The 11,642-nt window shown below is 34.6% G+C and overlaps 1 pseudogene; it reads left to right on the plus strand.

Moving 5' to 3' along the window:
- The window catches only part of LOC117119437, a 7,391-nt pseudogene extending 352 nt beyond the window's left edge, over positions 1–7,039 (plus strand).
- The last annotated feature ends 4,603 nt before the right edge of the window (positions 7,040–11,642 follow it).

Raw genomic sequence — 11,642 nt, forward strand, 5'->3', positions numbered from 1 at the left:
ACTATAAATGGTTTTCTCAAAGAAAATCAGATTGATAATCTGGACAGAGCTTTAAGTTTGATCAGATATATAAACAAACTTATACACTACATTATTATATTAAAGAAAATATGAAGGAATGAGGACATACATGTTGCAATAGTCATTTTAGTCAATAGTGCTTTCAAATGGATGGTTCTATTTCTATAGGGGTGTTTAAGCTAAAGCAAAAATAACAATAGCCCATTTATAAATAAATAAACATAAATATTTCACTCACAGGCTACCAAGTTTGTTTTGCATATTCCCTTTAATGAATAAATTGTCTGAAAAAATTTTTAATAGTATTTTGAGGATTTTTTTTTTCTAAGGATAAAAACAATGATGACGAGGAAGTACAGCCAGAAGCTAAAGTAAAGAAATTTGTAGTAATCCCAGAGGCAGCCCAGGAATGCTTTGAGATGGTGAACCAGCAGCAGTGGGAGAATGATATCATATGGAATGCTGATGATGTCAAAGACAAGGTGTTGAAGAACACCCAGGCTGGTAACCAGGCAGGGTGGTTGCCCACACAGGCCCACCGCACTGCGTTCCAGTATCACCAGGAAAAAGGTAAGCACACCCAGGCTGCTAACCAGGCAGGGTGGTTGTCCACACTGGCCCACCGTAATTCTGATGTTCTTTTTTTTCTCTTTTCACAGAAATTCAAGTCAATACAAAATGCAAGATAAACCTTATATTCTGTACTACTTTTTACAATACATTACATACAAAGACATTTGTTATGACGGCACTGGAAATTCAAGTGCATACAAGGAAGGATACAAATTATTTTTAATAATATATCTATATTTAATAGTTTTCTTTTAATTTTTAAATAAATTTGTATATATTTTTAATCATTTTTTTTTTATTCAGGAGAGAAAAATATAAGTCACCTTGAGTCGACAGCTTTTGGTGTACAGGGAGGGTTTGTTGGAGGTAGGACCCCTACTGCAGGATCCAGCCACAAAGGTGGAAGCAAGAATTCCCAGGCACCTGATCCAGGTATGTGTCCAATAAATTATCAGTTCTGTTCGTTGGAGAAGCATTCTCATCACAGCCTTAACGCCAAGACTAGCACCACACGCAAGATCCAGTCAACATTTACTTCTTCAATCAATCAATCAGTCAATCAGGATTTATATAGCGCCAATATCCACGACAGAATGCAATGTTCAGTTGCGCTGTGACAATGACAATTTTTGTTGACACGATAAGAAGGCCCTCCAATTCAAGATCCGTCTAATTCCGAGACCCTCTAATTTGAGACCACATTTCCAAAGTACCAACTGACAAATTGCAGTTTTTGAAGCCTATAGTTTTTTTACTAAACCCAGAAGACCACCCAACATTTCCGAGTCCCGAAGAGGTTTCAATTTTTAAAGCAAATTTATGATTTAATTCAATTCAAAATAATTTTTAAAAAAATTTTACAAAAGCCATATGTTTGATCTTTTCTAGGCATTATCTACTAAAACTTAACAAGTGAATGAATTTTTATCTGTTTCTTTGTTGACATAGCTTCAACTGCCATGGCTGTTACTCAGAATTGGCATTCCATATTTCCAATCGAGAATGAGAACTTAATTTATGGACGTTGGGAAGATGACATCATCTGGGATCCAGAGGTTTGTTCTTAAGTCATTTTTAGCTCTGATGAGGAGTTCTAGAAACACTCGACTGATTGATTAATAGATCTTGTTTAGATCTACTGCCTCTATTATACTGCCCTCATGAAGAGCTCTAGAAACACTTGGCTGATTGATTAATAGATCTTGTTTAGATCTACTGCCTCTATTATACTGCCCTCATGAAGAGCTCTAGAAACACTCGGCTGATTGATTAATAGTTGGTTGATTAATAGATCTTTTAGGTCTACTGCCTCTATTATACTGCCCTCATTGGAGCTTTCGAGATATGATTTCATTTGACGAGTAAATGAAGTACTGTATGAACAAACAGTAAACATGGCATATATTGCATATGCCATTTTCATTATTATCATCATCCAAGGATTTTTTTTGCTTTTTTGCAGAATATGGATAAGATCCAATATCCCAAGCCGCTGTTATTAGATCCGAATGATGAGAACATCTTGCTGGGTATCCCAAAGGATAAGAACCCTAATCAAACCCTTTCCCCAACTAAGGAGAAGAAGGAACCAAGACGATCCCAAGTGCTGCTCAAGAAAGCTGGAGTCACCAGAGATGACGATGACGAAGTATGCCAAAAACTTTTTTTTTCAGAGACATTTGAATGTATATAATATGTTATAAACAGGAAAAGGTCCTGGTTGGGGCCATGGGGAAGACAGTGGTATTGAAAGTGCTGCATGATGCATCTATGAAAGTTGTAATTTGTGTATGCATATCTTATTTAACAATCACCTTTATAGCAATTCCCCCCGCCCCCCCCATTGGTGTTTTACACGTTGCATGACCCCAACTGATATATTTCTGCACCGATAATGGTGATTTTCGTTGTTCCTTTAGGATGACCCAATTGAAGATGATGAGGGAACAGATCCGTACAATATTTCAAATGATGAGTACTATTACCCCAAGAATATTGGTGAGAATAAGCTCAGAGTCAGCATGGCAGGAAACCTACAGGTAATAGAACCTTCCATCATGCTCTCTATTAAAAATTTCCTAAGCTGGGCACTTACTACGCACGGCGGTCATTGGCCGACACGATTCTATGGAGAACGCAGTGCCACGACGCTCACGCAATGGGTTGTTTTTGATGACAATCTGTTTATACTGCTACTGACAATCAGCTGAAGGCATTGCATTGCTATCACTCAGTGGAAGTTGAGTTGCGTCCATTGTACAGCAGTTTAAGACGGTTGTACGATGCAGTAAGTACCTGAATATACAAGGTACCACTCTATGGGATTTTGTTTATGACTTTCTAACACTCTGTAAGCATTGACCTGATTTATAAGCATTTTTTTATTTTTACATTAAGATGGTTAAGATGTTTGCTTTATAATTTAGGCTCCTGGCACCAAATCCTAAAACACCATTTTGCTATCACAAGTAAAACAACTCCACTCACCTATCCTCATACTGTAAAGGGATTTGGTTTAGAGCATTACATCATGTAATTAGTAATTACTTTTTTATGTAAACATCAATATTTATTGTTTTTTCCCCTTTTATAAAAGGCTGAAATACAAGTTACAATATCGCACCGTCTTTCGGATGAGACATTTAAGCCGTTGGTCTTGTGTGCATTTATGGCCCATATGTGCACGTTAAAGAACGCAATACACTCTTCGGAAAAGAGTAGGGGATTGTCTCCCGGTGTACTGTCCAATCACTACCAGAAGGACCCCACTGGACACCAAATAAATTCAATCCAATCCAATCCAATTCATCACAATAAAAAAAATCCTGTGCTTTAACCTCATAGGGACACTTACATTATGTATATTGGACCACTTTTATAAAGTCATTTGCAGTTCTTGGTCTGTATTACTAAATAAATAATGAATGAAATGAATAAAGTTAACAGATTAAACTGTTGTAACGTCCTTTTCAAATTCCATTCTAAAAATGTTTTAAATAAAAACACTTTTTTTCTTTTATATTAGTAATTTCATTTAATTATAAAGCCAGGCTTTTGAGGAAAAGCAAATTTTGATACGGTGTACTACTGATTTTTCTAAGAGGCAAAAATAGTGTTTGACAAAAAACTTGGAAATGGTTAATGAGATAATGATTTTTGAATATTTAAAACCTCTGGGAAAAAGTTTTTAAATATTATTAATGGGTCATTCACAATTATCAACAAGTGTACAAACAGTACTCTTTTTCGGTATCCCCTCGCTCCCCTCTGAAAGCGTACAAAAAATGTTGATTTTGCAAAACCATTCTCCATTTTTTTGGTAAATTCAACTAAAGTAATGTACATGGTTGCTTAAAAATGAATATTATATCCATGTTTACATTTTTATTTTACCATTATTTAACATAATGCTTGTTATTTTGAATCAAAATTTTTATACATATGTAAAAATGTAAAATTTGTCTACCCTCTCCTTTTTAGCATACTACACTAGTGAAAATGTAGAATAGTATATAATTATGAAGGTTATTATAATTTTTTAATCTTCAGAAACCTGGAACTGATGCAAAGCCACCATCATTTGATTATGGTGAGACAACATTTGTACACACCTCCCCATTCCTCGGAAACATCCCCCCTGGCACCTCCCTACAAGCCCTTGAGAACAACCTCTACCGCGCCACGATATACACAGACAAGATGCCGACTACAGATTTCTTGGTGATTAGAACCAGACAGAAGTATTTTATTCGGAACCTGAACACAATCTTCACTGTTGGGCAGGAATGCCCGTTGATGGAAGTGCCCGGACCAAACTCCAAGAAAGCTAATAATCAAGAGACTTCCTACAGGTAAGTTCTGTCCACACTATCAAATAGCATCCTCATTCTTTTTTCACTCTTAAGATCTGTCCACACTTTCAAATTTTCTTTGACAAAAAAACTGTTGTATGCCATACATAGTCATGATGTGCCTATATATGGTCATGATGTACTTATATATAGTCATGATGTGCCCATATATAGTCTTGATGTGCCCATATATAGTCATGATGTGCCCATATATAGTCATGATGTAGCTATATATAGTCATGATGTACCTATAGTCAGGATGTGCCCATATATGGTCATGATGTGATGATGTCATGTTTTTGTCAAATAAAATTTGATAGCCTGGACAGATCTTAATTATACCATTTCTATTTTTGTTATCAGAATTAAGCCAGAAGCAATTTAGGTTGGAGTATCTTGTTTCAGTGTTACTGCTGTTTACATTTACATAATTGATTTAAGATTCCTTAACTATTATGTGTCTATATATAAAATAAACAGAAATTGTTTATGCTTGGTAGATAAAGTAACATTAAAAGGACAAACAACAAAGATTCAATATATAAAATATTTAAAAGTGAAAGAGTACAGAAGCTTATCTTTTAACTCTGTATTCAGTGTTCAGTGACAGCAGCACCATGAGTAGTTTCCTCTGTTTAAACTGTTCCCTTTTCTTTTTGTTTTTAGGTTTTTATATATCGATTATTTTACAAGAGCAAAGACAAGATCAAGCGCATTAAGATGGAGGACGTTAAAAAAGCCTTTCCAACACATTCTGAAAGTAGCATCAGAAAAAGGTTAAAACTATGTGCATACTTCAAGAGAACAGGTAAGAAATAATATTAATTTCTTTCCTTTCAATTCCAGGGTCCTGGGTTCAAATCCTGTGACTGTACAGGATTTTTTTTCTTACAACTGAAAAATATCTCCTCCATCTAAGCCTCATAATGAGACTTAAAACATCTTATTTAGGAGGACACCTGATTGTCAACTGACCTTTTGGGTTAATTTGGAAGAGTCACCCTGATGAATATGGTATTTAAAAAAAATGTATTTGTGATGTGTCCCCAATAAACCTGAACAAAGTAGCAAAATATTAAAAACATCTTTTCTATCCTATAGTTGATTAGCTTTAGAATAGAATACACCTTATTGTGTTTGTTAATCTCCTTTATTTGTAATCTTCATCATTATCATCATCATCATCATCATCAATATCATCAACTATTTCAATAGGTATCCAGGATCACTTCCAACATGAGTGGGAATAATTTTTATCGTGAATATCCTTCTGTAATTGTGTCTCTCTCGTGTGTACTCAGTCTAAACATAATTAAACACAGAAAATTTTATCTATAAATTTTGCATATCATTACTAGGAATGGATTCCAATTGGTGGGTTTTGACTTCCGTCTTCCAACTGAGGAAGGGATGGGATCAGTGGTGACCCCAGAGCGGTGCTGTGCTTATTATTCTATGTTGACTGCAGAGCAGAGGTTAAAGGTTAGTAATAAAAAGCCCTGTACAGGCAATCAAATTATTATAATTTCACAAAAACATGTGAAACGCCTAAATAAGGTCATGATGACGTCACATCATGACCACAAGCAGCACAACTTCAACATGACAACAACACATTCAACAACACAATTGTTGCCATTCTATTGGACACATCCCAACATCTAAATTCATATATTTGTTTGACTTATTAGACATCTTATTCTTCAATATTGTAGACTTGAGTCATTTGTATAGAATGCATTCCATTTAAAATTAATGTTAGTTTTGTTTGTCTATCAAAAGTTTTTCAAACTGTAGATCTCTTGTTCACCAGTTAGTATAACTCATATCCAATCATATGTTTTTTAGAATGCTGGTTACGGTGAGAAATCATTCTTTGCTCCAGAAGACGATAATGAAGACGATAATGCAAAGATTGATGAAGAGGTAATATACAACTAGTGCTTATCACCTTAATGTCCATCATTGGAGTTGAGTTGAAAATCTTAGTGGTTAAGATGCTTACCTTCAAATGCCAGGGTCCTGGGTTCAAATCCTGTAACAGCAGGACTTTTTCATTTGACTAAAAAAAACACAACTCCCTAAGCCTCATAAAGACACTTATCAAAATGCATCACATTATTTCATTTATTTAAGAGGACCCATGAATATTTAAAAAAATTATTAGAATACATTTACTGATTGGGTGCTCAGGTAAAGTCTGGTTTCCATACAATCGCTACACTTTATTCCTGACTCCTTTGGCGACGCTGATTGATTAGTTTAATGAGGGAGAGTTCCTGATTGCCTCTGGGCCAGCTACGCAGTACAATGCTTGCAGTGAAAACGCTGTAGCGAATGTGTAGCAATTCTATGGAAACCAAGCTTAACGTATGTGTATTTTGATTTCAAGACTGTCCCTCAATAACAATGATTTTGGTTGTGTTTTTCCAAAATGTTTCCAGGTGAAAACAGCACCATGGAACACAACACGTGCGTTCATATCTGCCATGAAGGGCAAGTGTCTCCTGCAGGTGATGGGAACAGCTGATCCCACAGGATGCGGAGAAAGATTTTCTTATGTCAAGGTTCTAAATAAACCAACTAAACAGAAGGTATGCTAGGTTATTATTTTTGTGTATTACAACCTGAAGGAATTTATATCGCACTGGTTAGGCCCATTTTGGGGTGGAAAATGTGGGACATATTTGCAGCCAGACGTAGACAGGCAGACAAGCAAGCAAGCCAAGGTGTCCATAGTGTCCACAGGGCCAGGCCTGTTCAACAACAACTTATACGCCACGGCTATAGCAATGGCAGCTACTATGCATTCGGCACAAAAGCCATCTGGTGAGTCAAGCAGGTTTCACAAATTCCAATGAAATAAAAAATTAAAATAAATTATAAACCTGTCCTTTAAAGCTCAAGTACACATAGTTTGCCCATATATGGGCATGATATGACATCATGCCCAAATATAGATGTGTTAAGACATAATCATGTCCATTTATTGACAATTCATATTTGTCACAAAATTTGAGTGTGAATAGAAGTTTACTACGCTTTGAGCATGTTTTTTTTTTATTAACATTTATACACACAGAGTTCACAAATTCCAATGAAGTAAACAATTAAAAAAAATTATTGTATATAATAAAAAGAATAATCTTTGAAATTCAGAATTACATTATAGTCAATACTGAGTTTGCACATGGTACATCATTTTTTAGATTGATGGACTACAATAGAAGTCATGATTGTCCTACATTTTTTGTTACATGTTGGACAACAGTTGTAATTCTCTACAATTGATATGATTTAAGATACCCTTTTGTATACAAAGTCTTACTCACATATATCCCTGTCTCTTATACACATCTAGATGTGTATAAGAGACAGGAGTCACCCTGATGAATTGAAGTGTTGGGGTAGGGTGTTTGGGCTCGCTGGCTGTATTATTTTTCTACTAAATATTATTCAGGAAACATTTATTTTGATTATAATTATTAAGGCCTATTTATTGTGCCCCTAATGGGCGGCTTTTTTTTTCTTTTGCAAACATTGGATAGGCTTCTTTTTGATATGGACTTCTTTTCGAGATGGATAGACATCTTTTCGAGGCTACATAGAGGTGTTTGAGCTTCTTTTTAATTTATTGTGTAACGTTTTATTCAATAATGAAAATACCTTTAACACAGAATAGTGTGGGAAGAAAAGAGCTAATAAGGAAACAAACACTTTAAACTTTACCTGATCACAAAGGAAGGATGCCCACGGCACAAATCCGATTGTTCATTTGTGATGTGATTGATGATTCTTCGTCGTACTAGGACATTTCGCCAAATGCCAGTTTGCCGGCGGGCTTTGGCCGACAGACACTTGATCGAAAGGACGTTCACTGGAATTCGACGAAATCGAATTCGCCAACTGGACATTTTGCCGACTGGACGATTCACCGACGACCAATTCGCGGACAATTTATTTTGTGATGTTGTGATTGATGTTTTTTCGACAGAGGTTTTGTTTTGTTGAGGACTGGGTAGTCATCATGGAAAGTCGTTCTTTAAAGCTGTCATACATGCAGACACACTTTCAATATATTAATCATGCAACAAGATTCTGTCAAAAATATTAAATACAGGCCTATAATAAACACACGTTCATCTATATTTTTATTAAATAATACTAAGAAAATCATAAGCGACTGTAATAACTAAACCAATATAAAGGGATTTTTTTTTATTTTTACAAATTGATATAAAATGTAAGACAGGATAGAAGATACCAGGTGTGAATTTATTGCAAATTTAAGGAAAATTGAAATGTACGCAAATCATCTAAATATGCCACTATGTGACACATCCATCCATTAACGGATTTTGCTGTCGGCAAATTGTCTGTCGGCGAACCACCTTGTCAGCACACTGGCATTCAGCAAAATGTGGGTGAATGCTCGGCCAAGCGCCTGTCGGTGAAACGTCCGGCCACAACAAAATGTCGGCGAATTGTCTGTCGGCAAATTGTTTGTTGGCGAACTGACATTCGGCGAAACGGTATTTCGGTTGATAGTCTGTAGGCCAAATGTCTGTCTGCCGAATATCTGTCGGTGAAACATCCGGCCACGAATGTGCACGATTTTAATTTTCATTCCTTTCATGCTCGTTTTAGCTACGATAGTTTAAGAATGTGTTATTAATATGACTCATTATCATTAATGAAATAATAACCAGACTTATTTATGGTAATAATATGTATACTAAGCCTGAAGGTGGCGCTTTACTACGACGGCCATCTTGGATGGTACACATACATCTGCATTGCTTCGCCATCTTGTCAGCACTCTAGTTGTTTAATAGCTCTTTGGACCATACCCTACAACACTTAAATTATGTGAGCACCATGTGGTGCGTCAGATAGAGAGAGTTTGGCCAATTTTCACATGGGCGCCATGTTGTCACCAAACAGCGTGCGCGCGTATAGATTTATAACACTATAAAACACAGATGCTGCATAAACTTTCCTTCATTATTCTGTCCAGGAAGACAATTCAATTCTGGGATTTTAATATATGAAGCATGTTGTTGCGAAATGGTTAAGTTGTCGCACAGTCCAGTATTGAGTAAATGAGCTATAAACTATGGGAGCTCAAAAATTGCCTAAAAATCCAAATTTGTTTTTCACTATAGATCAACAGATTAATGTCTTATTAATCACGTCCCAAAGTATTAGTTCTGGAGGTGGTTAACAAATTGTTCATAGTTCATTCTATTAAACAATGTATGCACAAATAACTTTGAAAGGCAATTAATTACTCAAAATCCTGTTTATAATCCTGTTTATACTTTCACTTTCCAATAACTTTGGCTTGAATTATGTCCAATTTGAATGAATGACCCCTCATTTTAAAGATCACATACTCAGGTACCTAAAAATACCAATAACTTGAATTTCAATTTTTGCTACAACTTAGCCATTTTGCCACAACATGCCTCATATCATTGTAAATATCATATATAGTCATATTTACCTAAATTTGGAATTAATTAATCAACGCGCTGTATTATTTTGAAAAGATAAAGTGAGGACGATTCTTTATTTTTCGTTAAGATTATCTTTTTGTTTTTAAAGTCTATCATCTAGTCATATACCTAGTTTCTAGCAGCCTACTATTTAGCCTAGAGAGGCTCCGTCTATTTTAGGCCATAATAATATCTTTGAGTCAACACTGCAGAGGAGAAAGGTTAGGTTGTACAGACAGAGTACCGTAGGTTTGTGAATCGTCGCCGATAATATGTTAATTTCGCCTGTAAATGAATGAATGATAATATTAATAACATGAAAGTTTTCTAATTGTATCTTGGCCTATGACTTGATTATTGTAAACTTTAATTTATGAAATAAAATATGCTGGTCATCTTCAAACCGATACAAATAGCATAGGCCTATTTGTAAATTGTAATCTAAACAATAAATCAAAGTTGAAGAATTATTGCATTGAAAGAAATTTTTGTACAAAATATGCCTTATCATTCATAATCAAGAAGCTAGGCCTGTGTAAAAAAAAAAAGTAATCAGCATTCTCCACACTTCTGTTTATAATATTAGTACAGTAAGTTATAATATTATCATTGTTTACTGTATTATTATTATTTTATTATTATTATTTATTGAATTTTTGATTTGTAATTTGTAAAACATTTAAACGTTTTGATTTAGTGTATGTAATTTTTTATCTTTAAAATCACAATTACTGTAATTGATTTGTAAAGCACAATTGGACATGTTTGCATAGCACAGGACTACTTGGACAGGTTTTCGCTTTTATTGGAGGGTTCAATTTTTATTTTTAATTATAATTTAAGCTACCTTTGACTGATACTTTATGTAGCTTTCTGGAACTTTAGTTATATACTGTACAAGATGCAAGATACAAGATTCTTTTATTGTCACTGGTACATAAAATACAAGTAAAATTCGTCTTCCCGATGCAAAAATAAAATTAGTATGAAAGTTAGACATATAAATAAAAATTAATCAAGGACAAAAATAAAACAGAAAATACAAAATGATACAATTATTTAAAAGAGTTAGTTACTGAAGTTTATCTATTAAAAGTCATCATTGTACATATGGATTGAGTTATGAATAAAAGCTCTTCTTAATCTGTTAGTATTGCACTCTATTGGACGTAAGCGACCGGATCTATTAAAGGTGTATTGCAAGAACATAGGATGTGACAAGTCTTTAATTATGTTATCAAGCTTCTTCAGCACAGTTCTTGTAAAGTCATCAAAATTGTCGACATCGGAGCCGATAGTTTTACGAGCAGATTCCATGGTTCTGAGTATTTTATGTTTATTGACCTGAGATAAGTTGCTGTACTATAAAATACAGTTGCTAACAAGTATACTTAATATAACACTTTTAAAAAATAATAGTAATACCTCAGCGCTGACATTGAAAGATTTGGGTTTACGTAAAAAGTAAAGACGTTGATTAACGTTTTTTACAGAGTAACTCAGTGTGTTATACTTCTAGTTAAGTTTCGAGTCAACAATAATTCCTAAGTATTTAGACTTTCATTAACGATATCAATATTGTTTCCACTTACACTAATAGCATTTAAAGGTGTTTTGTTTTGACGAAAATCAAATATGATTTCTTTAGTTTAGAAGCATTTAGTTGGAGATAATTATCCTTACACCACGTTTCAAATCT

The sequence above is a fragment of the Anneissia japonica genome, unplaced genomic scaffold (assembly GCF_011630105.1).
Source record: "Anneissia japonica isolate Jap-2015-1 unplaced genomic scaffold, ASM1163010v1 scaffold287947_len44719_cov152, whole genome shotgun sequence".
Classification (NCBI taxonomy): domain Eukaryota; kingdom Metazoa; phylum Echinodermata; class Crinoidea; order Comatulida; family Comatulidae; genus Anneissia; species Anneissia japonica.